The following is a 27,480-nucleotide window of genomic DNA, read 5'->3' as shown; positions in this document are numbered from 1 at the left end:
TACTGGAAAAACCTGAGCTTTGACTATCTTGGACCTTTGTAGGAAAGGAGATATCTCTGCTTTTGAGCATGCTGTCCAGAGTTGTCATAGCTTTTTCTTCCAAGGAGCAAAGGTCTTTTAATTTCATGGCCTCAGTCTTCAACTTCAGTGATCTTTGAGCCCAAGAATAAAAAAAAAAATAAGTTTGCCAAGCACTCTACAAATAGTATCTCGTTTTATCTTCATAGCAATTCTGGGAAGAAAGTACTAGAATGATCCCTGTTTTACAGATGGGCACACTGGGGCACGCAGAGGTTATATGAATTAGTTGCCAGCTATAAAAAGGCCAAGGCTGAACCCGTCGTCCTTACTCTATGCGATGCTCTGTCCACTGTGCCAACCAGTTGTCCCAGAGAGGTCCGAAACGACCGTGTGATCTGGGGGCGCAAGGGAGACGAGTGGAAGAGGATGCACCCCAGGGTGGGCACCCAGCCCGAGCGCCTGGGTCCAAATCCCGGCTAAGAAGGGAGGGAGGAAAAAGGGCATGAGGGCATCGCTCGTAGGGAGACGCCTTTGCCAAGGGGCCCAAAGGGAGACAAGCAGGGGCGCAAGCTGGCGGGAATGGGTGGCTTTACAGGTGGGGGCGGTGAGCAGACCTGCGCAGGTACGCGTAGATGCGCTGCTGTGTGACCTCGGGCCCACCCTTAACCTCCTGGGCTTCGTCACGGGGTGGGGTGGGGGTGGACAAAATGACCCCCAAGTCCGCCTCGGCGCTACCCCCACCACGCTGTGACGACGACTCTGGGTGTGACCCCGGGGCTGCAGAGGGGATGGGGGGAGGGGGTCCTCTCTGTCCCGGGGACCGCCCTCGCCAGTGCTTCTGTGACTCTGGGGGTGTCAGGGCTAAGTCAGAGCCGGCTGCCCGGCCTGTGCCCCCCTCCCCCCAGGGAAAAGCCCCCGGGTCTCTCTGACGAGACAAAGGCCCCAGGCTGAGAGAAGAAGGGGGTCTGTGTATGGGGTGGGAGAGAGGTGCGTGCGCATGCGCCGGGCGCGAGCGCGCGCGCCTGTCCGTGCTGGGAAACCCAGGCGCTGGGGTGGGTGAGGGAAGGGTTGGGGCTGAGATTCCCAGGGTGGGGAAGAGGGAAAGAGAGAACCACGGCAGGGAAAGGAAAGAAGACTGGCGGCAGGGGCAACGGCGTGACCCGAGGGCGGGGCTCCCGGCCGCTTGAGGGCTCCCTCTGGCGGCCGGAGGAGAAGGGAGGGCCCTTGAGGCGGGGAGTCGCGCTTGCGCTGGCTCTGCGGCTCTCCACTTGCTGCCTGCTCTGGGCCCCCGCCCCCGCCCTCCTGCTGCCGCTGCCGCTGCTGCTGCTGCTGCTGCTCCTGCTGCTGCTGCCGCTGCTGCTGCTGAGTTACTCCGTTCGCGGGGAGGCGCCGTGGTCGCGCTCTCTGCTCCTCGGCTGCGCGCGCCCGCTCTCGCCCGCTGCTGCCCACCTCCGCCCACCTGCCACCGCCACCCAGCACCACCGCGTCCGCCACCGCCGCCACCTTTTCCGCGCTCCGCACTCCCCTCGCACCGGCCGAGCAGGTAAGCGCGGGGCTTCGGCCAGCTGCTCCCCAGCCCCCAGTGCGCCTCTGCGCCCCCTCCTCGGGCTGGATGGCTGAGCGCCCGGCGGGCAGGGAGGGATGCCTTTACCTAGCGCTCTGACCCCCACCCCACGGCCGCAGGCTGCGCACCCGCGTAGGGGAGAATGGCAGGGTTCCTCTGGCGATCCACAAAGGGAAGCGTGTGTGGAGAAAGGAAAAAAGGAGTTACGGCGTCCAAGCCTTTGCGTGAACCTGGAGAGCGAGGTGTTGAATGCACAGGGTGGGGCGCCGGTTGCGGTGACCTCGGAGGAAAAAAGGGAGGGGGACTTGCCATTCCCCTCCCCCATACCACTTGCCGCAGTAGGGCGAGGGGCATCTTTTCCGATGCCAACGACCAGGAGGGGGTGGGGCCCTGGGGTGAGGATGAGGGAGAAGAAATTTCCAGTCTCCCAGGAACCTGCCTCCGATTTCCCGTTTTGCGTACCGCGCTCAGGAGGGCGTGGGGTGGATTTTTCACCAGATGCCTCCCCACCCCGAAGTGGGCTTCGGGGGAAAGGCTTACTAGGGTCCCCACCCCCAACCCGGCTTTCTTTCCCAGAATTCAGGGGACATGTTGGCTAAGGTGGAGTGGATTCGCCTAACTGGGAGGGGTCTCTGGATGGATGGATGGATGGATGGATGGATGGATGCAAGTTTATCCTCAATTCCTATTCTCCCTGTGTCCAAAACTAAAAATCAAAAAGCAGATGAATGGTGAGGTTGACGTTTCTTGAGGGGGGAAGGTTTTTTTTTTCTGTTTCACTCCCTCCCCCCCCCAAAATCAGGGTGTGTGCGTGTGTGTGTGTGTGTGTGTGTGTGTGTGTGTGTGTGTGCGTGTCCAGCACCGCGGCTGCGTCCCCGCCTTGGTCACTCGGAAAATCGAGCTGCTTTTTTGCAGACGTCAGTTGCCGCACTCAGGGCTGCGGGCTGCAAGGTGCATTTTCAGAGGACGGGTTTCTTTCTCTTCCTTTCCCGGGTTCTCGTTCCTCTCTTACCCGCAGCGGGTAGCGCTGTCCGTTCTGTAGCCGGCCCTTACGCCGTGGCCGTGATGGCGGTGAGGGCTTGCCTCTGGATGCTGCAGTAGGTGTGTATCTGGAGGGAGGGGGGAAGGGAGGAGAGGGAGGAGGGAGGGGGGAAAGGATGGGCTTTCTCCCTCTTCTCTCTTTTTCAAATCGGTGGTGCCATATTTTGCAGTCTGACATGTCCTTATAAATGCCGTTGTGATATCCTTGGCATATACCCTGTAGAGAACAGGATGGCATGTGGTGATATGGTTAAAAGCAAGACGGGGGAAATCTGCTGTGAAAGCTTTACATTTTGCTACCGCAGAATGACCTTAGGGAACGTGCGCTGGGGAGAGTGCCGCTTTGTGTCTCCCTGTTAAATGGTTCGTGTTTCCCCGCTATGGTTTTAAAATTTCGTTTGATTGAGAAGTGTGGTGTCTACCCCGAGCATCGCCACCCCACCTAGTCCCGAGAAGGTGCCACTAGAATCAGCAGGCTTTTGTCGAATCGATTTTCCCCCTTAATAACCGAGGAACCAACGTGACAGCGGCGATGGCAGGGATACAATAGACGCTTCTTTTCGCTGTTTCCGGGCTTTTCTGAGAACGCGTCTCCAAATTCCCAGGGAGGGTTTTCTTTTCCCACAGTGTATGGGAACAGCAAAGGCTCTGCTGGCCGCCGCGCGGCCGGGACTACGCCCCTTTTAGGACCGGGCACGCGCAGAGGCTAAAGTGGACCACCCAGGCTGGTTAGGGTAGGCTCACAGGTGCTCCCTCACCCTCAGGGAGGCTGCTTAGGGTTGGAGAAAATGACGAAACAAACAAACAAAAACCATCCCTGTGCCTTGCGGGAATTGCCTGTCTGCGTCGTTCCTTCGGTGCCAGGAGCTCCCATACCCGCACGCGCCCTGGCGCACAGTCCCGCTAGTTCATTCCCGGGCCGGGGCACTATCCCGTGGCCACCACGCCTCGCGGCGCGCGCGCGCGTACACATCCATGAGCGCGCGCGTGCACACACCCTCTGCATGTTAATCCACACACAGACCGAAAGGGTCCTGCTCCGCTCGTTTGACAGATCCATGAGGAAAACTAGCATGTTTGCGCGTGTTGCGCAGAGGCATTCCTGCAGGTGCGAGCGTTGTGTGATAGAGAGTGCTCTTCTGGTCCAGATGCCCATGAACAACCAGTGCTTAGGAACTGAGCTGAAAAACGGCAGGCCTTTTTCTGAAAGAGGATCAGGGCAAGGAGAGATTGATGGAAATGGGAGAAGATTGAGTAGGAAGGACCCCAGGCTTCTAGGATTTCCTTCTTTAGGGATAGAGTTGCAAAGAATTGGGGAGGCATCTCGAGACTTCATTGGAGATGTGGGTTCTGCTGACTTTGGGAGCAGCACCCACCAAGGAGCTCACCACAATCATGGAACATTGACTGGGGTCGTAATGGGATAGATCGTGGACAGATCTTTACAGTAAATTAATTCAGAACAAGCATTTATTTTTAGAGTGTCTTTCTCCCCACCCTCCCAAACAGCCTTCCAGGAGAACTAGTGAGGAGGTCAAGACCTTTTGCAGTCTTGTGACATTAAAGATGGGTGGGGTGACATCAGGGAGACAGCCACCAGGGGGGAGCAGTACAGATGCAGCATCTACATCAGCAGCTTCTCCTACATGATTCTTCCCCTTCCATGTAGGAAATTAAGAAAGAATAAACACTGCCTTTTTAAGGAAGGGATTTGGTGAGGTGGAGAATAGGAAGGAAGTATGGCCTGAAGTATTATACTGTCCACTTTCTAAATTGATCTGAACATTCACTCTTGGAATAACTTAGCCCTCCCATCTCCAGCAGAGGCTAAGGACAAAGATGAGAGGGAGGTAAGGGAATGAAGGGACTTTAAGTGGTTTCCACCTCATCCAGCCCCACTCCCACTCTGTGAATGTGGGGAACTAATCAAAGTTATTTCTGAAAGCTTTTATCTAACAAAGAATGAGGATTATTCTGGTGATACCAGTCAGATGTTATCCCAGTGAAGATGGATTTTTGTAGCTATGACAGGCTATTACTGAATGGAAATGTTCTCAGCTTGCGTCTATTTGACGACTAAGGAGGAATGGAAGGGCCTAATACCTTTTAGTTCACCAAATCCTCAATCAAATCGTGGGTTGGCTAAAATGCTGCTCCGTTTTGAAATACCTCTCCAAGTGTGTGAGTATTGATTGGCAAAGATTAGGACAGCTGTCCATAAAAAAAAATAATTCTGATGATTGTTTAAAATATGATTAAAAAAACATTTTATGACTCTTTAAAACTGAACTTTGTTGAAGGATTTGTAATGGACTAGATTGCATTTCATTTCCTAATTACGGGATTATTACTATGTAATTTTGAACTTCAGGCTTCAAATGACTGAATTTTTTTTTCACTTTCACCAAATGAAATGGATAATGAAATAATCAGGATATTATTTAGTCTTCAAGGCAAGCCTGAGATATGTTAGGCTGAAACAACTGTCTTGTGGCTGCTTACCAGGGTCAGAGGACCTCCACAGGGCCTTAGGATGCCAAGCAGTTGAGCAGAATTTCCAAGAATGTTAGGGTAATTCTTTTCCTCCCCATCCTTAAAAAATTTGAGAAAGAAAAATACAGGTTACCCAGATCACTGGATTAATACCCAGCTGTCCTCCTAGTTTGTTCAACATGGCAATAACAGGTCTCTGCTTTTGTGCAAAGGGCCATTACTTTGAGAAACACGATTGACTTCCCTCCTTTTTTTCCTGCCTTTTAACGTCATGTTGTACTCCCTGAGAAAACTGCTGTTCTCCTGTAGAGTTCATTTCTAGTTAACTGTGAGTGACATTCAAATTAGTAAATACTCTATATGTTTCAGCTAGATAACCTCTATGATAGAAATATTTTTTTTTTTAATCTTCCATTTTAAAAGGTAGTTTAAGAAAGGTTTTGGTGAGGAACAACAATTTTTTTGTAATCCTGGGATTTCATTTTATGTACTATCTCTTTAAATTTCAGTGCTGCTTATATGGGGTTTCCTAAAAGTCTTATTGCAGGTCTAAGCTTTTACAGCTGTATTTACTCTCATCCTTTCTTATCTGGTCCTTCTGAATTTTATTCCTGCCTTTCCTTGCTTCCTTTACCACCATTCTTAATTCAACTCTTCATTTCTAGTAACAGTTCTCATGCAGCTGGCTACTCATTTTCCTATCAGGTAAGTTTCATGTATCCATTAACTTGTTTTTAATTTACCATCAGGCCATTCCCATAGAGGAGAAGGAGGATGCATCAGTTTATTTATATATGCTCCTAATGAGGTGACTGACAAATGTTTTGTAGTTTGAGTATCTTTCCTAGTTCTCAAAGAGCTATCAGCACAAATGGAGCCTGGAAGGGTGTGGTTTTTAAATGACTTCTATTAAGCATGCCTCTTCAGACAAGGACAAAAGAAACACATTTCAGAAAAACTGTAAGAAGAAAACGTGTTTTGATTTATTAAGATTCAGTTGTTTTAGGTCATGAGAAGAGGTATATAGTAGCAATTTTCATTTTCTTTTGTTTAAATATATCGACATATTAGTCCCCTTCCTATTAGATTACATCATCCATTAAGTAAGGGAGCTTCTCCACATTCCCTTAGCACAAATGTGCTCATCCAGTTTACTGTGTCATCTAGCTCTTAATTCACAAGTTGCCAAAGAGCCTCAGACTAGTGGGTGTTATTCTCCCCATCCAAAAACTAGATTTTAAGTTCCTCCTTTTCTTCCACGACCTGGAGATAGGATAGTCTGTGTTCCTGTTGCCTCTCATAAGGAGAGATAGAGGTGGGGAAATCCTTTCTTCTGGTACAGAGTTGGAGTGGGGAGCAAGGAAGGGGAAAATTAGGGGATACTCTTGGCACAATGAATACTTTTTCCGTAGAAACATTGTTATGCATTAGTGGGTATGAGGTCTTGCATTATTGTTATTTTGTTCAATTGTGTCCAGTTTGTGACACCATTTTGCGGTTTTCTTGGCTAAGATACTAGAATAACTTGCCATGTCCTTCTTCACGTTTTACAAATGTGGAAACTGAGGCAAACAAGGTTAAGTGATTTGCCCCCCAGTTACACCACTAGTATGTGTCTAAGGCCAGATTTAAATTCAGGAAGATGAGTTTTACTGACTCCAGGCCCAGCACATTATCCACTGCGCCACCCACCTACATGTGGGTTATTTTGGATTTCTGTAGCCTGGCCAGAAATCCTTATAGCTATATGTAAGATTATTTCCATAAGAAAATGCATCCCAAATTCAAAACAACTGATTTTCAAGTAAAGTTTGGGAACACAAATCCATTTCTAAAGCATAAATTTTTGACAGAAGTTTCTAATTCTGAACTTGCATTTGAGCAAGGTGCTTAAAATCCCAGTTAGAAAAGACCTCTTAGGTCGTTTAGTCCAACCTATAATGTGGTGTAGTGCCATGGTCTCCAGAGTGAGGTTCTCTGGGAGCTTATGTCGTGATCCCAGTAGGTATGTAATCAACCAGTAAGAGGGTGGGAAGATGGGTTGAATCCCACTTTCCCCACAACGGCCACGATTGTTCCAGGCTCTCTTGTTCTGAGCCAGATGTCAACCCCTTGGGGTAGTTATAAGCTAACCCCAGCCTTGGGGTACCCATAGCAGTAGCTATGCAAGTGTCATTTAGGAAATCCTTCCTCCCTCACAAAATGCCTACCATCCCCTGAAACCCGGATTTCTTCATAGCCACAGAAGCACTCTTAAGGGGACAAGTTCTACACTTCAGGGCAGTGACTCGTAAGACCCCTGCCTTTCCATTTTGGGACAGAATAAGCAGGCATAAATGGGTTGAGATGGTGTAAATCTCAATACCTTATAGTCTCCCCTCGTTACAACTGAAATCACTTTCCAGAGTTACCAGTGATCTCTTAATTGCCAGTCCAAAGGTGTTTTCTCAATCCTCCTCCACCTTCACTTCCTTGAAGCATTAGATAGTTGATCATCTTCACCGCTAGCCTACTCCCTCCTCTGGGTTTTCATGACATAGGTTTCATTTGATTCTCCTCTTACCAGTCAGAGTCTCCTTTGTTGGATAATCATGCCCTGCTCCCTCCCTGTGGGTATACCCCAAGGCTCTGTTTTGAGCCTTCTCCTCCTTTCTGTCCTTATTCTCTCATTTGGTAACTTCAGCAACTCCCACAGGTCTAATTATGCTATAAATGCAAAATGTTGACCAGATCTATCTTTCAGCCCTAGTTTCTCTCCTAAGCTCTATTCCTGCATCACCCACTTCCTATTGGACATTTCAAACTGGTTGTCCCATCGCCACCTCAAACTCAACTTGTCCAAAAAGTGAACTCATTATCTTTTTCTTAAAACTAGCACCCTCTTCCAAACTGCCATATTTCTGCCAAGTGTTCCAGCATCTTCCCCAGGTTCACACCCTTGCTGCGACCTCTCACCCCACATATTTTGCCAAATCTTGTTATTTCTACTGCTACATTTCTTGAATTAGGGTAGTTACATGGTGCAGGGGATATGGAGTGCTGGGCCTGGAGTCAGGAAGACATCTTCCTGGGAAGACCTTGGTTCAAATCCTGCCTTGCGTGCTCACTGTGTGGCCCTGGACAAATCATTTGACCTGTTGGAATCCGAGTTTCCTCTTTTGTAAAATGAGATAATAATCACACCTAAGAGAAAGAGTGTAGTATAAGAGATAGATGGTAATTGCACATGAGAGGCAGTGTGGAATAGATACACCTGAGGGCTAATGAGGTATAGTAAAGAGTCAGCTGGACCAACATCACCTGGCTTCAAGCGCAGCCTTTGTCGAATAATAGCTATGTGACTTGGGCAAGGCTGGACTGGACTGCAGGCTGTGAAGAAAATCAGGAGCTGGGAAGGGAAGAGAGGATTCATGTCAGAGCATGTCCTGTAACTAATGAGACAGGGGCATTGCATCTGGAACAGATGACTTAGGCTACTTAGTGTTTAATCAGTCAATTCTCTCTGTGGAAGCCTAGTATAATAGGGGCAGTGCTAGATTTGGAGTCAAAGGACCTGGGTTTACAGCCTGCCTTTGTCACTACTCGTGTGACCTTGAATAAGTCACTGTTTTGGCCTCAGTTTCCTCATCTATAAAAATAGAGGGGTTGGACTAGGTGACCTTTTGTAGTCCCTTTCAAGTTTAAATCATCTGTAAAATGGGGTAATAATAACAGCCTCCCCACCCCCACACACAGGGTTATTGTGAGATGATAAATGGGAAGCACTTTGCAAACCTTAAAGCATCCTATAAATGCCAACTAATAAATCTAACTAATAACTGACTAATAAATCAACAAGAAGTCATGTTCTTGGATGACGGAGGAGGCCGTGATATGATTAGAACCCAATAGTTGAGAGTTGCCAAAACTGACAGAGAACCATTTATTAGCAGTCTGATATCCTCATTTTATGGTTGAGGAAACTGAGACCCAGGGAGGCGATGACTTGTCTGTGGTCACCTAAGTTTAATGACAAAGTTGGTAGTTGAGCACTGGTGTCTTGCTTCTGTCATATGACCTGTTGCCTACAACACTGATTCCATACCCTGCCTAAATCTAGGTAAGTGTGACAGAAAACCAAATATGTAATAGTAGTCATAGCTCACATTTCTTTTTCTAAAATAATTTTAAAAAATTTCCCCCCCCCAATTACACATGAGAATAATTTTTAACATTCACGTTTTTTTAAGTTTTGAGTTATAAATTTTGTCTTTGGACAGGTAAGCAATCATCTGGCATAGGTTACATGTGTGCAGTCATGTAAAACATTTCCACGGTAGTCATTTTGTGGAAGAAGACTCAAAGCAAAGTAAATAAATAAAAGAAGGTGAAAAATAGTATACTTTGGTTTGCATTCAGTCACCACCAGTTTTTTCTCTGGAGGCAGGTAGCATTTTTCATCATGAGTCCTTTGGGATTGTCTTGGATCATTAATTCTTAGAATAGCTAAGTCATTCATAGTTACTCATCACACAATATTGCTGTTACTGTTTACTTTCTGCTTATTTCTGCATCAGTTCACTTACATCTTTCCAGATTTTTCTGAAATCACCATTGATTATTTCTTATAACAAAATAATATTTCATTACAATTATATATCATAACTTGTTCAGTCATTCCCCAATTGATGGATATCCCTTCAATTTCCAATTCTTGGCCTCCACAAAAATAGTTGCTATAAGTACTTTTGGACAAGTAGGTCCTTTTCCATAGCTCACATTTCCAAAACAACTTAAGATGGATAATATGTGCTCTTATTTCCATTTTCCAAATAAAGTTACTGGGAAGATAATGTCTTGCCTTGAGGTCCTGTAATCAATAAATGTCAGAGGTGGGTTCTAGGTCAGGTTTCCAGACTCATTTCACCAGACCACACTGTCTGTCATGTGACCTACCACACTGCCTTCATCTGAGTAAACTTGACAGATACCCAAGGTCAAGTCAGGTGTGTATTCCCAGGCACTCTCTTGGGGCCTGAATGCCTGCAATAGAGCAGCCAACTTGACATCAGTCCCTTGGCTCCAGGCTGAATTACTTAGCTTGACTCATAAGCCTTTTTCCTAAGCACCACCTATTCGTAGGTGGAGTGGAGTTTGCAGAGCATTACTTAGCTTTACTTTTCAAAAAGTTTGGGAATCAATGCAAAAGCACAGTGGGTATGGTGAAGTTGAATCTGTGTCCTGACTTCTAAAGATCGGTTCCAGTTCATCATTCTGAAGGAAGACTGTGATGTTTCAGGGCTCAGAATTGAAACTCAGGTGTAATCTCCTAAAAGCATTTTCGCCTTCTATACCATCTCCTGTTTCTTGCCACAGTTAAACTAGAGGCTGGTGAAGAATTCATCATCCTCATTCTTTCCAGAGGTAATCTTTCCTCTCTTGTCCTAGCATTTGCCTGTGACTCAAATTGATTTGCCATGAGTTATTCTATTAAAGCATTGAGTTGATTTCCTGTAATATGATAGTCTGATGGCTACTTAATGGCTTAAGGAGGTGTTAACTTGTGTCCTTGGACCCCATTGATTTGGAATCCATGACAGTCAACCTCTACTGGGCTAAAATTTACTCTTTCACAATGAAGACATGATCTATTATACAAATTAATAATGGGAGCAAATTTCACAACTATGTTTAACTTACTTAAGGTCAACTGCTTTGGATCTGCACTCATAGCTCCAGCTATCATTTCTGTATGGATGACCTTGATAGATTGATTGCTGTGATGAGGGAAGGACTGTTTTTGCCCTAGTTTTCTGTGATCCTTAAAGATTTACTTGGGAATTCTCCCTCCATGTATTGGGCAGGAGCCATGACAGTTTGATTGGGTTATCTTAATAAATAAACTATCAAGCATTCTAAATACCTCCAATTGCTGCCTTCCTAAATTTATAATTTTAAATGATTTTCTGCTTGGAGAATCTGTTAACTAGCATTTATTGAACACTAACAGTAGGTTATCCAAGACCTATAGGAGTCAGAGTCAGTCAGGATTTGAATTCAGGTCCTCTGACTCTAAATCCAGCCTTCTTTCAATCAATCATTAAACATTTTTTAAGTTCCAGACACCACAGTGATGAGTCTTGTAGAATTCTACACACTTGAATTACTGTAACATTTTTTTAAAATGGTCTAATTTTAATTATTTTCTTTTCAGTCTAGTTTGCACAATACTGGCAGATTAATCTTTGTAAAAGACAGCTTTTATGAGGTCACTTCCCTATTCAAGAGCCTACAATATATCCCTGTTGCCTAAAGTCTAAACTCCTCTACCTGATTTTCAAGGGTCTCTGTAGATTGACCCTATCCTCACTTCTCCAGCCTTATACTCTTTTAGATCTCTTAATAATTCCCATCTAAAAGGGACTATTTCCTCCTATTCTTCCAGCCTAGAATAAATCTTCCCTCTCTACTCTGCCTTTCTAAATTACCTCAGTCCTCCAAAGCCCAAGTCAGGTCTCAGTCTTCTATGAATATCTCTCTAATTGCCTCAGCCCGTGATAATTTCTCTCATCTCTACTCCTTTTGCCTTATAGACTCTTATTACAATATTTAATAATTAAGGAAGGAATGGTGTCGACAAGGGAAATGTCTTGTATTTCCCATAGTCAGACCACATCTGGAGTATTATGTTCAGTTCTGGGTACTACATTTTAGGAAGGACGTTTATAAGCTGGACAACATCCAGGGGAGAATGACCAAGATAATAAAGTTTATTCATTTGAATGAATGGACACTAAATCAAGGAAAGGAGCTAGAGAAGAGAAGTATTTAAAAGTTTATTATTTGGAAGAGGATTAGCCCTTTTCCACTTAGCCACAAAGAGTAAAACTAGGAGAAATGGATGGAAGCTGTAGAGAGGCGAATGTAGTAAAAGACCCCCTGATAATTAGAGTTGTCTAAGAATGGAATGAACTGCCTCCAATTGTAATGAGTTTCCTGACACTTGTGGTCTTTTTATGAGGTTTTGGGGAGATATCATAGAAGGGATTTCTGTTCAGGTACATGTTGAAATGGATGACCTGATGTATCCCTTCCAGCCCTAGAATTCTGCATTCTCAGAAAATGTTCCTTTGTTCTCATGTGTGTTGTCATGTTTTTCCAACTGTATTGTAAACTACTTGAGGGAAGGGACCATGTTTCATGACTTTTTCTTTACCCTTTCTTACAATGTTTTGTAATATTTTGTATATTTGTGCACTAATAGATACTTTATTTTTATTTTCTTGCCTAAATTTGTAATTTCATTAGTACAAGGAATTCCTGGTAAGGAAACTCCTTGCTGTGAGAAAATGGATGCTATTAAGTTTAAAAAGTGAGATTATATCATAGGAATCTTATCATTAAAAATTTGTTGTGGTTCACTTGTTTTTCAGTCATGTCTAACTCTTTATGACCCCATTTGGGAGTTTTTGGGCAAAGATACTGGAGTGGTTTGCCATTTTCTTCTCTAGCTCATTTTACCAGTGAGAAAACTGAGGCCTGTTTGGCTAAATGACTTGCCCAAGGTCACACAGGAAGAGTCTGAGGCTGGATTTTAACTTGGGAAGAGGAGTCTTCCTGACTCTAGGTGCCCTTGTTAGGTTATCATTCATTAAAACAAGCATTCTATTTACTTGAAAGCTTTTCAACTATTCATACTAATCCACTTTCCCCTCTCCTCAACTTGTCATATGCTACTGTAAGTCAGAACCAAAAACCGTTGTTCCCATTTTCTCATTATTCTGATTAAAGATGGTCCCTAAAAGAGCCACCTGAGTAAGCTGGAAAAGAGCCTCTGATTCTCTGGCTTCCATGAATGGATCCCATGTCACATGAGGCTTTGGAGAAGGTATTTTAAGATGGAAGTAAGTCTCTAAAACAAGCTGATCGTTTCATATGGCATGTGTGACAGCAAAGCCAAATTTAGTCTTTGTGGCAGATCTACATTTATAAACTCTAACAACACATCTTTCTTTTCATTCCAAGGGACTGAAGAATGTTTAAGCCTAATTCGTTATAGGAGGCATTATGAAGTAAGGGCACAGTATAGCCCTCCCTGCTTTGAAGTCTACTTGGAGATGATTTCAGTCACCTTTTGATTCAAGGAAATATCTGCACAGGCATACTGAAGTGACAATGAGACTGATGCTTTGGGTCCTTTACATCAGGAATTTTAGATGGATAGTTATCAGCATTCCTCTTCATTTTACTCATGGAAGTAGTACTCAGAGGAAGCCTTGGCTTTTCCAATGCTATTAGAGTTTCAGGGAAAAGAGAAAAAAAAACAGGGAGAAGGGATGGGGAATAATTAAAGAAAGGAACAGAGGTACCTCACCTACAATTTCCCTTTGTCTTCTTATTCAAGGCATATGTAAAAGTACTAGATTTGGACCCAAGAGGTATATGAGTTCAACTCCCACCTATGAAAATTCTTAGTTGTGTGGCCTCAGGCAAACCATTTAACCTCTCAGTCCTCGATTTCTTAATCTGTAAAAAGAGCAGTTTGTACTTCTTAAGATCCCATATAAATATAAGCTATTGTTATCAAGTCTGAAAACACTGTACTAGTGCTCAACACATTTTTGTTGCTGTTCAGTTGTGTCTGACTCTTAGTGACTCCATTTGGGGTTTTCTGGCAAAGATATTGAAGTGATTTGCCATTTTCTTCTCCAGATCATTTTACAGATGGGGGTCACACAGCTAGTAAGTATCTGAGACCAGATTTGAACTCAGGAAGATGAGTTTTCCTGACTCAGACCTGGTGCTTTATCTGCTGCACCACCTAGCTGCCCCTACACATAGTAGGTGTTTAATATATGTTTCTTGAATTCGGTTGAGTTTGTAGTAATACATAGTCCTTTCTTTTTTTAATTAATTTATTTGTTTTTAGTTTTCAACAATCATTTCCATATGTCTTAAATTTTCTCCTCCTTCCTCTCCCTCCCTCCCCAAGACAGTACGCAATCTTATATGGATTCTACACGTACATTCCTATTAAACACATTTTCACATTAGTCATGTTGCATAGAAGAATTAAACTGAATAAGAGAAGCCATGAAAAAAACCAAAACAAAACATAACACAAGAGATGCCATTGCAGTCAGATTCCATAGTTCTTTCTCTGGATGTGGATGACATTTTGCCTCAAGAGTCCTTTGGGAATGTTTTCAGTTCTTGCACTGCTGTGAAGGCCTAAGTCCATCAGAAACAGTCCTTGCACACTGTGGCTACTACTGTGTACAGTGTTGTTCTGGTTCTGCTCATTTCACTCAATATCAATTCATATAAGTCGTTCCAGGAGGCCTCTCTGAAGTTCTCCTGTTCATCATTTCTTATGGCACAATAGTATTCCATTACATTCATATACCACAACTTGTTCAGCCATTCCCCAGTTGACGGACGTCCCCTCAACTCTGAGATACCACATCACACCTGTCAGATTGGCTAACGTGACAGAACAGGGAGATGATAAATCTTGGAGAAGATGTGGGCGAGTTGGAACGCTAATCCATTGTTGGTGGAGCTGTGAGCTGATCCAACCATTCTGGAGAGCAGTCTGGAACTATGCCCAAAGGGCTACAAAAATAAGCATACCCTTTGACCCAGCAATACAGCTTCTAGGACTGTATCTCTAAGAGGTCATAAAACAGGGAAAAGGGTCCCAATGTACAAAAATATTTATAGCAGCTCTCTTTCTGGTGGCTAAGAACTGAAGATAGTCCTTTCTTATGAAACTAATCTTCAGAGTGGGTAAAACTGAAAGGAGAAGAAACCATCTTGAATGACCACCCTCAAGCTTAGCAGCAGTCAGCATGGATGCCTTTTGATCCCATAAATCTTAGTCAGTTTAGTAACCAGTCTTTGTCTTTTCAAAGAGTTCTTAAGGAAGAAACATAGTTTCAGAATATACTGTATCTCTCTCACCTCCCCAGAAGGCCAGTTCGAAGTCCAAAGTCTTTGCCACTGTAGACTCTGCCTCGGTGGGGTAAAACATATAATGTTAAAACTTATGGATTACAGTGTGTGCCAGGTTTATTTGACACCCTCCACACACATATTCACATGAGTATAAATTCCCCAGGATCCAAGAGATAGATGGCTCCTTTTGACTCTTAAGTCTATGATCCCATGATCCTGTGGTCTTCTGGAATCCTGACATGATTGGACTGACCATTACATTGATCAGAATTCTTAAGACTTTAGAGTTCTTTTCCTTTACATTAATGTAGTTGTTATGTAAATTGTTCTTTTGGTTCTACTAACCTCACTCGATCAATTCAAATAAGACCTCTCAGATTTCTGTGAATACATCCCTTTCATTATTTCTTATGACGCAACAATATTCTATTACTTTTATAGCACTCCTGGGCTACAGGTTAACAGGGGGTCCCCAAGGGGACAAGAACCTAAGCTATACCACTATCACTTAGGACTCTAGCTGTGTATTTCCTACCAGTTAGCCAGTTGACACAATTAGCTCTTAGCATTTTACTATAAAATGCCAGAGTAAAAACAGACACCAGCAGAATCCTAAGGCATACTCTTCCACAAATACACACAACATTCATGGAAGGAGCAGGTACAAAGGTCTATGTACTAGTGAGTACTTCAAAAAGTAGCTAGTAAGAGGCATGTGTACCTCTCTGCTAGCTCAGCTCACAACTCAACAGAACTGCCCTTTCTTAGTGCAGCCCTCCCTGTGGCCCAAGCCTCCATGGACAAAGCTAGAGTTCTCTTGTGTCCAGGAGCCAACTGCCTTCTTTATTGTTGAAGTCCTGCTCTTGGAAAGGGCACCTTCCCTTAAACGACTGCCTCTCTGTATCCATGTCTATCTCATATGTGTGCCTCTGCTACCTGCCTTCTACTGATTAAGTATCAATTCTTCAAAGCAAAATGGCTGGTAGGAGTGGGAGGAGAGAGAAACCATCTCTTCCATCCCAAGAGTGATATCCTTTATCCCTTCCTTTGTTGTTGGCCTGAACTGATAAACTCTCAAATTTCTCCATGGCTTTTAAAAAAAAAGTGGGCATAAGGGTCACATCTAATTTTCTCTGGCAAATCACAAGATATTTCCTGCGTAGCATTAGTTACTTTCTTCCAGTATCTAAGTTTCATAGTTACAGGTTGATTGGAAATTGTCTTCACATCTCTTGAACCCTCTTTTGGTCCACTGGCAAGGATTCTAAGGATAAAGTAAAAATGAGCCACCTTCATTCTCCCCACAACCTGTGCCCCAGCTCTGAGATAAGAAACCTGAAAAGTGTTTTGGAATCAGTGTCCTATTACACTGGGGTTTTTCACTTGAAATACAGAGATCTCTTCTCCCACGTCCCATCTTCTAAGCTAGACACTGTACCATTGGAATGATAGTAAACACACCACAGCTCTCTGGAAAAAGAAAAGCACTATATCAAAAGAGTTGCATTAAGGAGTTTATACTGAGAAGCTCTAAGGACATTTAAATAATCCTTCATCTGAGAATTGGGGGCAAAGAGTACCAGTCATCATTTATTTTGGGGAGAGGGGAGAAAACTACCAAAGCACTTTCCTCAAAGGGAAGCTGTGAACTAAGATAAGTTTAATTTCACTGAAACAATTACAGGTTGTTCTCCTGGCACCTGTAAAAGCCTTTTTTTAGAAGAGTGGGAATCCTTTGCTACCCCTAAGTCCTACTTGGTGAGTATCTCACTTGTGGCCTTACTATATGAATATCAGGCCCAGCTGCTCCAACCAAGCTTCATTTTAGTATTCCTTTGTGATTTTGTTACTACCTCCTTCCCTCCCTCTCCTCTAACTCTGAAACTGCAATTAAATCTATATTGCCACTGCTGGAAAAGGTTTATCAGTCCATTCCCCCATGGCTCCACTCACTAGTCCTGTAGCTTTCAGAACCAAAACACCCCTCCCCGACCACCACTCTTTTATAGTTATTGTCTTCCTCGTTGGAATATAAATTCCTTGAGGTCAGGGATCGTTTTTGCTTTATTTATTGTACTTCCAGCATTTAGCACAGTATTTGGCTTATACTAAATGCTTAGCAGTGATTTTTTTTTATTTATTCATCATTCAAAGACCATTAACATATATATCTACCATTATAATATACAAAAGTACACAGTAGTCAGGGGTGTGTTGGTAAATGTTTAACAATCAGCTTTTGGGGAGGAAGGGGGGATGTATACAAGATACACTTCAAAATTTTTAAGTTAAGGCACACATTGTTAACATTTCCTCCATCACTTTCTTAAGTCTAGATAATTGACAAACAATAAATCAAACCCTGATTTGTAGCATTTGCCATTCTTCAAGCTAAATGCTCATACTGAAAATTTAACAGTTGGCTCTCCCTACTTGGAGCTCATTCCAACAAATGAGCTCCTTGCTAGGAGTCTTTGGTGTATGAGTTCCTAACCTGGGATCCATGATATGGTTAAGTTTTAAAGGATCTGTGAAGTTAGAGGAGGGGAATGGCATCTATATTTCAACATAGTTGGTTTTCTTTGTAATCCTATCAATTTTTCTGAGAAGGGGTCCACAGACTTCCCTAGACTGCCAGAGGGGTCCATTACACACACACACACACACACACACACACATGTGCACACACACACTAAGAACTTGTGCTCAGGGGAAAGCCTAATATTTATGAAGAAATAGATTTGACCTTTCCTTGGTAGCCTCAGAAATACAGGAGTAGAAACTGGAATTAGGAAGCACTACAATTAGGTTGTTTTAGTTCTTTGCCAAAGAGAGGCAGAAGTAGATCAGTCATCTTATCACTCTGGATCTCAGTTTTCTCATCTGTAAAACAAGGATGATAATATTAGTTGTGCTTGATAAATCACAGCATGGTTCAAAGGATGGGAGAGACTTGCCTTGGGATCATTAAGACCCAGGTTCAAAGCCTGGCTATGATGAGAACTAGTAGTGTGTGACTAGGCAATTGCTAATCGTCTCAGTTGCTCTAGACAGTTCTCTAAACCTGTAAGTTGCAGGTGACCAAATCACCTTTCTGGAGGGATTTTCCCTGCATAGATGAAGAAATCACTGGTCAGGACTATCCCCCATTGCAATTTACAGGATTCTTTTTGAGGCCCAAATAAGGAAATAGATACAAAGTATAAACCATAAAAACCTGTACAAATATAAACTGTTTACTGTTACTATAAAGGATGTTGGCACAGAACTGGATGCTTGCAAACTCATTTGATATGCCATATGCTTCGAAAATCTAAGATCCTCTCACAAGGGTTTGGTGCGATCTCTCTCTTTTTGTCCCTGTATCTAATCTATCAGATATCCTGTTAATTTTACTTCTCTAATAACTACTGGACCCGTTTCCTTTCTTTTAAAATAATTTACTTATTTTATTTTTAATTTATGAAATAAAGCAAACATTTCCCTAATATAGTATGATAAACAAAAAAGATGATTACACATGAAATTGCAAGTCTATTACATACAACTTGTTATTCCTTTGAAGTATATAATAAAGTTACCGACATTTTTAAAATTTCTCTCTCCTTTTCTTCTTCCCTTTCCCCTCCCCTCCACCCAAGAGATGGCTAACATTAGATGCAAATATAATTTCCTTCCATATACACTTCTATTTATCAGCTCCCCTTCTGGATGCAGATAGTGTCATCTCTCATACATCCCCCATTGTTCATTTGAGTATTCAAAATTCCTTTCTTTTTTTTCCCCCATAGTCACTGTTCTGGCCCAGGACCTAGTTTCCTCACACCTCTGTTATCCACCACAAAGTCCCTCCCAATAGATCTCCTAACTCCCTTTGATCTAATATCCACTCATTGCCACAACAGTTAATTTTCCTCATGTTTTTAATCATGTTTCTTCCTTGCCCAGTGGCTCCAGCCTATCTCTCTGTGCCTTAAGCCCAAAACCCCTCCTGGCAAGGAAGTTGTTGCTGCTGGAGTCTGTCTCCCTCCCTCCACCATACTAGACACTTCACTGTCCTAACATCAGATTCTACCCAAGATCGTGAAATGGGAGCTGTCCAGCTATCATAACCTTTGCTCGGGTTCTCATTTTTCTCCCTTCCTGCTGTGCTCAGGGCTTTGTGGGAAGTTCAGAACAATTCCACAGTCATTGGTTCAAGATCCTCCCCATACAATAAAGTGAAAATAATAACTACCAATTATTTTAGCTCTTGAGTTTTGCATCACAAAATAAGTTAACTCATTCAGTCCTTACAATGACACTGTGAAGTAAGTGCTGTTATTATCACCATGCTACAGATGAAGAAACAGAAGCAGACAGAAGTTTAGTGACCTGCCTAGGGTCACACAGCTAGTAAGTGTTGGAGGCTGAATTTGAAGTCCTGTCTTCCTGACTCCAGGCCTAATGCTGTATCTACTGTGCTACCTAGCTGCCTCAGAGTGTAACAGAGAATTTCTATGAGGGCAGAGGGATTAAAAGGAGAGATCCCCATGCAAAACTTTGTTTGGGAACCAGGAAATGAGAGCAGGGTCTGTTTTACATTGAGTTGTAGTTTAACACCTATCTTGCACTTTGCCAGTAGGAGGCATTTAGTGTTTGTTGAATTTCAATGAAGAAGACATGAATGTTTCTATTCCTGATAGACAGGTAAAAATAAGCAGGCTTTACATCCCCAGTCCTCTGTAGAACACTGTGGGTCCTTCATAATGATCATTAAGTTGCTAATGAATAAGAAGAAGAGCTGCATGTGGAAAATTTGTAGGTCTAACGCACATTCATGCTCACGCATTATGATGTACAAGACATAGGGAATAAATGGTTGATAGTAAGGTATTTGGCTATCTTGTTTTATCCCCTTGGACATCACTTAACATTCCTGGACCTCAGTTTACTCATTGTGAAATGAAGAGATTGGCAAAGGTCCTTTCCATTCCAGAGTCTTACATGGAAGTTGTAAGAGGGACTTTTCTTCTAACTGTCCCTGCCATTTGTTGGGATGTAGATATGTGGGTGGAAGATGAGGAACTCTAAAAGAGCCACCCTAGGCATTTATAAAAAGAAAATTAGCTCAGTTGGTGAGATCATGGGGTAAATGAGGCCAGGGTGAAAGCTTCAAACACAGGAGGTGGCCCATTTGCCACTGTATTGCTCTCTCTCTTCGCCACAGACAGACACTTTGCTTGCCTGTGTGCTGTCAGAGTGCAGATGAGTGAGTGGCTTTCATGCACTTGGCATAACAGGCCATTTCTGGTTTTCATGGAGGGAAAAGAAAGAGGTCTCTCTGAGTCCTTCTGATAGCATGTTCATTATCAGGTCAGTGTCGTGGCCACAATGTTGTGTGAAGTGTACAATTAGTTGTGCTATCTCAAAAAGTGCACACCTGTCCACTACCAGAGAAAGAGCCCTGAATTTCAAGTGAGATGTCCCGGTTAGAGTCCTGACATAGCCACATATCAGTGTTTGATCTTGGGGAAGCTGCTTCACCTTGGTTTTCTCATCTGTAAAGTGAAAGGAACAGACCAGATTCTAAGTCACTTAGACGATCTCTGAATTTACTTCCATCTCTGATACTCTTTTCCAAATTCCTTCACTTCTTTGGGAAGGGTTTCCTCTTCCATAAAATGAGGGTTCTTATACTTGCATTCCTTACCTCATGGGTAGGTTGTATTTTATAATCAATATAAAGTTGATAAAATATAATTGATAAAAAATTATATCAATGCATAATTGATATCAAACATTGTTCACTATAAATCATTATATCAACGATAAGAAGTTTTTATTATTGTTACTTATCCTAGAGAGGAAGAAAGGGGTCTAATTACAGTTTTCATGTATATAACTGACAACAAAATATTCCGTTTCTGTAGAGAACAAGGTGTCAGAGGCTGAGTCTTGTGTTGTTGTGTTTGTTTTAGGGGGGGAGGCAATTGGGATCAAGTGACTTGCCCAGGGTCACACAGTAAGTATCAAAGGCTGTATTTGAATTCATGTCCTCTTGACTTCAGGGTTGGTGATCTATCCATCGTGGCATCTAGCTGCCCCGTGCTTGGTCTTTATATGGAGGAATTCAGGTTAGGCATTGGCAATAACTTGTAATATTATATGTTATCATGGGAGGTTGTTAGGAAAGCAGTTAGCTGTAAAAACAAGATGGAGGGGGTTAATGACTCACATTTTCTAAAGTGTAGAGTGTTTTACAAATAATAAATGCTTAATGAATGTTTGAATTGCTTAATGACATCTTGAAATTGATCCTGGATCCGTATTAGTCTAATTCAGTGTGGATATTTGTAAATGCCTAGTATATTTTTTTTTGGTATGAGGGTTCACAGACTCGGAGAATACTCAAACTACAAAGGATGGTTTGAGAGCACTTTTGGGAGAAAGTAATGGTCATTAAGAGTTAACATGGAATCATCAAGAATAGGTCATGGTAGACTGACCTAATTTTCTTTTCACATAGGGTTCTTAGACTGGGGAGTTAGAAGAATGCTATATATAGTATGTGCCTATATAAAAATATGAATGTTATATATGCGCATGTATAATAGGTATGCATACATATTGATGTGCATTTCTGAAATCCATATATATACTTGGATTTCAGAAATGAAATATATGTTAAATTTATTATTAAATGAACATTTTATGAGAAGTCTTCGAGTGAGAGACTAGATAACTGCCAGCAGTCTCAGATGTGGGCTGAACTAGATGAGTGCTGCGATCCTGTGATTATGATCTTAGAAATCATTGAGTCAAATGGTCTCCTATTGTTACGACTGCTAGTATTACTTTATTATTACTACTACCACTACCACCACCACCACTACAACCTGGTATTCATATAGTACAAAGCATTTTTACATGTTATCCCATGTGCTATTCAATTTGTCAGTGAGGTCGATTCTATTATTATCCTATTTAACCTTCACTCAAATCCAGCACTGTCCACTATGCTGCCTAGTTACCTTTTACAAAAACCTGCCTTCTACTTATTTGGATGGATCAGTTAGTCAGTCTGTCTTAGTCAATTGCCTTCTTCATTGTTCTGATGTATTGTTGAAAAGCTAGCAAAGGAAGGGCTTTCCAAAGTTAATAGCCTTGTAATGACAATATTACCTCATAATCTACAGTGTTTTATGGTTTATTATTATTAATGATCAGCCATATAGGATTTACAATAGAATGTTGGGTCTGGAGTCAGGACCATTTCTGAGTTAAAATCTGGCCTCAGATACTTATTAGCTATGTGACCTTGGGCAAGTCACTTAACCCTGTTTGCCTCAGTTTTCCCATCTGTAAAATGAGCTGGAAAAGGAAATGGTAAACCACTTTCAGTATCTTTTGCCAAGAAAATCCTAAATGGGGTCACAAAGAGTTAAATATGACTGAAAACAACTGAACAATAAAATTATTAATGATAATAGGCTGACTTTTACATGGTGCTTTAAAGTTTACAAAATATGCTGCATACATTGTCTTATTTGATCCTCACAACAATGCTGAGCTGTATTTCACCTGAGTTGTTATTCCCATTTTGTAAATGAGAAAACTGAGACTCAAAGAGTGAATTGCCCAGGATCCTACAGAGCTAGTTAAGTATCCGATATGGGATTTGAACCCAGGCTTCTGCCATCTTGAAATCCAGAAAATTTCTACTGTGCAGAACACTTTCTTTACCCTCTACCCTATATAGAGTGCATTTATTATTGTCATATCCATTTTATGGATGGCGATACATTGAGGCTCATAATTACACAAGTAATAGTTTAATAGAGCCAAGCTTCAACCCCAGGTCTTGTGTCTCCCAAGTCCAGAGTTCCTTATGTTAAACCACGTTGCCTCCCATTATTTTTTTGAGGATGTCTGAACAGTCTGTAGAGTACCCATGCAAATTTCTTCTCTTAGTGTTACAGTATATATAGTGTCTTTTCTAGAACCACTTATGGAGCACATTTTGTTAAATGGACACTTGTAGTTAACAATAGTTTCATATCCCTTTAGGTTCCTAACTCAAGGTTGTTTATCCAGAAAAATAAAAAGAGATAGAAACTGGATAGAGCCCAGAAAAAGGCTGAAATTGAGAGAGTCCAAGATAAGGGAAGTCAAGGGTGGGAAACCTGACTGGGAAGGCCAAACAAAATCGAGACAAGTCACCAATGCAGTCCTAGGGGAGCTCTAGGGCTACAACCAAGAGACAAAGAGTCACCAACATCCGAGCTAACCCCTGGGGTCACATAGAGCAAAGCAAGCAGTGTCCAGGGAGAACAGACAGTCTCTTGTTTCACCAACCGTTTCCTGGCCTTCTGCCTTTTTTCAGGGAGTCATTAACTATTGACCCTGGACTGGCTTAGCCTGAAGGGGTAGGTGCAGAGAGTGGATACCTGGTTTAGGAAGTGAGGCCTGGAAACAAGCAAAAAGATGAAGTAAATCCTGGCAATTTGGACTCCAGTGCTATCTTGGCTATGCCCTTTGTCCAGACTGCCAAGCTAATTTTAGCTGCCTGGAGTGCCAGGCTCCTCCAATCACAGTTGCAGTTTCTGTGGGAGGAGTCAGGTAGTGACCAGGATGAGGAATATTCCTCTGTGAACTTTATACCAGTACTGTCACCTGTATCTTTCTCTTTACCGCAGTCCCACCCACCAACCTCCTGCCCCCTTTTTTTAAAAGAAGCATTATCAAGGTGATTGAAATTAGTCGGTCTGTGAACAGATAAAATCCCCCCCTCTTCTTCCTCTTCCACTTATACTGATGTGACTGTAACTGCTGGTTACAACCATTGCTTTAGGTGGGGTGACTAAGCAAAGCTTTTCCATTTTAGTCTCGATCTTTATACAATATAAGCCAGTAGGAAAATAGGATTCATTTGACAGCATTCACTTGATAGAAGGTCATAGCAGAGCATTTGAGGATGCCAGGACCCCAGTGGAAGTCTTCTCCCATCCTCAGAGCATCATGGTATAATGCATAGAGTGCTAGATTTGGACTCAGGAAGACCTGGATTTTAATCTTCTGCTTCTGCTATGCGACCATGGACAAGTCATGGAATGACCTCTCTGAGCCTCAGTTTCCTCGTCTGTAAAATGAGGGAGTTGGACCTAAAGGACCTCTAAGGTCTCTTTCATCTCCATATCTATGATGCTCCATTCCCCTTTATCAGTTAGTTGTTTCCATTTGTGTATGTGTGTATGTATGTTCCATCCGTTATTATTGATGGAACTCCATAAGTATAAAATTATCATCTTTTACTGTTTCATGGCCCCCATCAGCTGCCAACTCCTAAGTGACAGATTATTCTCAGAGTGACTTATGAGGTGAAAATTGCCTTTCTATGTCATTGCCCTCCATCTCTTCAGTACTTAGATGGATTTAAATATTACTTAAAGGTTAGTATCTCTGCCAGTTCATATCACAACCCAGCCTCTCCTGGTCGTCTTGCATGGTTTTTGTCTTTGTCTCTGTGTAACTCCCCTGTAGAAGATCAATCCAGCAATACTGGAGGCCTTTGTTCTTGTTTTTTTGATATTTCATGTCTACTACCAATGCATCTTCTCTTTGTTATATTTCACTCCTGCTACTTGGCCAGCCTACCTTCTTTTTTAGTCATATTTATCTTCGATGTTCTTTATGCCATCTCTATGATATAGAGAGCTGTGATCAGGAAGACCTGAGTTTAGTTCCACTTGTGGCACACATATTTAGGCTCTGTGATTCTTGCAAACCACTTAACCTCTTGGTACTTTTGACAGCTCTAAGATGATCGGCTGCAGAGAAAGGGGCCAACCTGCATTGGGAGGGAGAGTTTCTTATGCCAGCGAGATCGCAGGTCCAGTTCCTATCCCTGTACTTCTTCTGTCATGCAGTTTGTTGTTAGTAATATACTTTGACCTACTTATGTCTATGTTTATGGTTTGTCTCTTTTTGGATCAATTCATTTTTTGATTCTTCTGAGATTGTGGTATGCCATGATTTGCAACCAGCCAGGAGAAAACTGGTATCTAAAAGATGAGTTTTTGCAATAGTAAGCAGTTTGGGGTAACTGTAAACAATACCACCTTTCCCAAACAGAATCTACCTCAATCCCCTTTTCATCTTATTTTGGACCATTGTCCATTTGCAGTGACTAACCAAGCTATATTTACTGATAGACCAACTTAATATCAATATCCAGCTCTGTGTCAAACTCTTGGCGCTGTTTGTTCTGTTTAAATATTGTGTTGATATCTCCATCATCTCCATTTATTTTATACATGTATGTAGAGAGCCTCTTTAATTCGGCAATTCAGTCAGACCTTTACTAAGCATCTATCACATGGAAGGCCTAAAAGCTAAGTACTAGAAGAACAAAGACAGAAAGTAAAACCCTGCATCCTGTCCTCTAGAAGGCTTACCTTCTTCTACCTTTTGTGTTAGAAAATGGTTCGAGAGGCCAGAATGAGCTTTTCATTAGCCCACAAAGTAAAGCAATCTGACTCCAGGTGAATACATGGAACCCTTTCCCAGATGACTTCAAATCAAGCCTTCACAACCTAATTTTTTGACATAGGCTTGTAGATTTAGAGCAGGTAGGATCTATAAAGGTCATTTTACAGATAAGGAAACAGAGAGATGGAGTGACTCACCCAGGGTTACACAGCTAGTAAATTTGAAAGGACTCGGGGCAGCTAGATGACCCAGTGGATAGGGCATCAGGCTTTAAGTAAGGAAGACCTGAGTTCAAATCCAGCCTCAGACAACTTCCTAGCTGTATGGATCTGGGCAAGTTATTTAGTGATGTAGTAGATAGAGTGACAGGCCTGAAGTCAGGAAGACTCATCTTCGTGATTTAAAATCTGGCTTCAAACACTTACTGGCTGTGTGAGCCTGGGCAAGTCATTTAACCCTGTTTGCCTCAATTTTGTCATCTATGAAATGAGCTGGAGAAGGAAAGTGTTGGTCATGAAGAGTCAGTCACAACTGCAACGACTGAACAACAACAAAAAAATTAGAAAAGTTCTCCGGAAGACTAGACGTCAACTCCATTCCTGTATAAGCACAGAAACATACTCAGAAGGCAACTATGAGGAGCTTTGTATCAGTCACTGTTCTTTCTGTATGTATCTATGTATAATCATCATTGGTAGCGTGAGTAATTTAGGGAAGCGTAATTGCAAACACTACTAAGCATAAGGAATACCTATATATTTATATCTCACCTATTCTTAGCAAGATACAGGAGAACTTAGATTGAAGACTTTAAAAATCTAAGTTCTAGTGACCTTAGACCCTAAGACCCCCATAGATATTCTTCTATGATTACTGTGATGTCACATCATTCCATCAGTGTGTGCAGCCTCAGAAGCCAGTTGCCTGCGAAGCATCATCTTCATCTATACTTAACACACATATTCATACACACAAACACACACAAACACACAAACCTGTGCACGGACACACCCATATACACACTCCCAAACCTACACATGAATCTGTGTGTGTTGGAATCCCAAAGCATTGGCAGGCCTAAGAAATAACTCTTCACCTGAGAGTGCTTCTTCTTAAAGTCTACCCTCATATGAAGGCTTATGGAAAAGGAGCCAACCTGGGTGACAGTGCTTCTACCCCAGAGGAGCACACCTCTACCATCGTTGAATAGGACCCCTGCTGGGCAGAGCAGGAAGGTCAGTGAGGATCTCGGCATTTCTCATAGGTAAGCATAGGCTGGTTTGTCTCATGGGAAGCATCCAAAGCATAAATAGCCAACCCATTCCTACTGCATTTTTCTTCTCTTCTTGCTTGGATTTTTTGGAGTCAGATTGAGATCCTTGGAGTCCCAGTGTATTTATAGCTTTCTCTTGAAATTCAGGTCATGTTAATAGACTGAAATTCACCTAAGATAAGCAAAAATATTGTACTGGGCCAGAGAGAGCTTGGGTTTTCTCTTTCTGTCCCTACTGATAATGTGTCTCCCAGATTATTCCTAATGGGCATATTTCATCCTTCTCTACTCCCCAATCCCTTACCCTTCCTTTTTTCTCCTCTCTCATAGGATCATAGATCTATAGAATGTTAGCACAAGAAAGGTCCCTAAAACTCATCTAGCCCAACCCCCTTAGACAGGAAACAGTATGAAACAGCAGAAAAAACTAACCACCAGATTTTGTAACTTAATGCTGGTTGTGTCATCTTGTGTGTGATCTTGGGGAAGTCATACAACTTCTTTGGGCCTCATTTTCCTCATCTGCAAAATAAATGGCTAGGATTAGATGATTTCTAAGGTTCTTTTCAGTTCTGGCTTATGATATCTAAGAATATATTTCCCAAGGTCACACAGATAGTAAGGGATATAACCACAACACAAAATCCAAGTCTTCTAAATTTTTAGGACAATTTTGTAGTTG

At 42.4% G+C, this 27,480-nt stretch overlaps 1 protein-coding gene across 3 annotated transcripts in view; it reads left to right on the top strand.

Annotated features, from left to right (window-relative positions):
* The first annotated feature begins 354 nt into the window (after window positions 1-354).
* MAPT (microtubule associated protein tau) overlaps window positions 355-27,480 on the top strand; it is a 164,339-nt gene continuing 137,213 nt past the window's right edge. For 2 of the 3 annotated variants that reach the window (XM_072645932.1, XM_072645933.1), the window contains exon 1: window positions 1,437-1,564. The gene's annotated coding sequence lies outside the window, so the exon portion shown is untranslated. Of the gene's footprint in view, window positions 460-1,436; window positions 1,565-27,480 lie in introns of those variants that run through there. The other variant, XM_072645931.1, reaches the window with a different exon arrangement.

This window comes from Notamacropus eugenii, chromosome 2, assembly GCF_028372415.1.
Source record: "Notamacropus eugenii isolate mMacEug1 chromosome 2, mMacEug1.pri_v2, whole genome shotgun sequence".
Lineage (NCBI taxonomy): Eukaryota > Metazoa > Chordata > Mammalia > Diprotodontia > Macropodidae > Notamacropus > Notamacropus eugenii.
The sequence above is the reverse complement of the archived record's forward strand: the minus strand, read 5'-3'. Positions and strand labels throughout refer to the sequence as shown.